The sequence below is a fragment of the Octopus bimaculoides genome, chromosome 30 (assembly GCF_001194135.2).
Source record: "Octopus bimaculoides isolate UCB-OBI-ISO-001 chromosome 30, ASM119413v2, whole genome shotgun sequence".
NCBI lineage: Eukaryota > Metazoa > Mollusca > Cephalopoda > Octopoda > Octopodidae > Octopus > Octopus bimaculoides.
In genome coordinates, this window is record NC_069010.1 from 558,205 (window position 1) to 559,539 (window position 1,335).

Sequence of the window (1,335 nt, forward strand, 5' to 3'; positions counted from 1 at the left end):
TTCTTCTTCTTCTTCTTCTTCTCCTTCTTCTTCTACTTCTTCTTTTTCTTCTTCTTCTTCTCCTTCTTCTGCTTCTTCTTCTACTTCTTCTTCTTCTTCTTCTTCTTCTTCTTCTCCTTCTTCTGCTTCTTTTTTTCTACTCCTATTTCTTCTTTTTCTTCTTCCTTCTTCTTCTTCTTCTTCTTCTTCTTCTTCTGAATCATTGTTATCTGTCCTTTTTTAATTGTCATCTGTACTTTTTTTAATTGTTATCCGTCCGATGTTTCATATTGTATCAGAAATATTTGCCATATAATATATTTTACGCTTTCTTTACTGCTATAGATATCTTCACTCCACCAACATTGCAATTATCAAACCAGGTGCATTCACGGGGCTTTCGAATTTACAGACACTGTAAGTCCGTTCAGTTTCTTGATATTACTTTCTGACAATGAATTATTTCTTGTCATTTTTTAAATTCTTTTTTGTCTTTCATTTTCTCAATAAACTCGATGTTCAATATTTCCTCTTCTTCTACTTCTTCTTCTTCTTCTTCTTCTTCTTCTTCTTCTTCTTCTTCTTCGCCTCCTTTTCTTTTTCTTCTCCTTCTTCTTTCTTTCATCATGTTCTTCTTCTCCTTCTTCCTCATCTTCTACTTCTTCTCCTATGTCTTCTTCTCCTATGTCTTCTTCTCCTATGTCTTCTTCCTTTCTTCTTCTTCTTCTTCTTCTTCTTCTTCTTCTTCTTCTTCTTCGATATCTATCCTCTTTTTCTTCCTGTTAATCTTAAACCACAGTGTTTTATATTGTATCACAAATATTTCCCAAATGATATATGGAATATATGGCCTGAAACAATTTAACTGATGATATATTTCTTGTAAAAAGGTGTATTCTAATTCAACTTTCTTTTGTCAATTAAGCGATATTAAATTAATAATCTCTCTCACCATATTGCCCCACGAGTGTGTGTGAATATGTGTGAATGTGAGTGTGCGTATCACCTTCCGTCGTTGATATTATGAGTATAAGTGTGCGTATGAGTGCATGTGTATATATTGATCAATGAATCCATATATTCTCTGATTTTTCAGCCATGTTATCCCTCTCAATCTTTTCTGCTCTATCTCTGAATTATTTCCTGTTATGTCTTTAACGAAATATTCTGTTTTCAACGTCTTGAACACCTCGATTTTCAATGTGTCGTCGTCGTCGTCGTCTTCTTCTTCTTCTTCTTCTTCTTCTTCTTCTTCTTCTTCTTCTTTTTCTTCTTCTTCTTCTTCTTCTTCTTCTTCTTCTTCTTCTTCTTCTTCTTCTTCTTCTTCTTCTTCTCCTCCTTCTCCTTCTTCTTTTT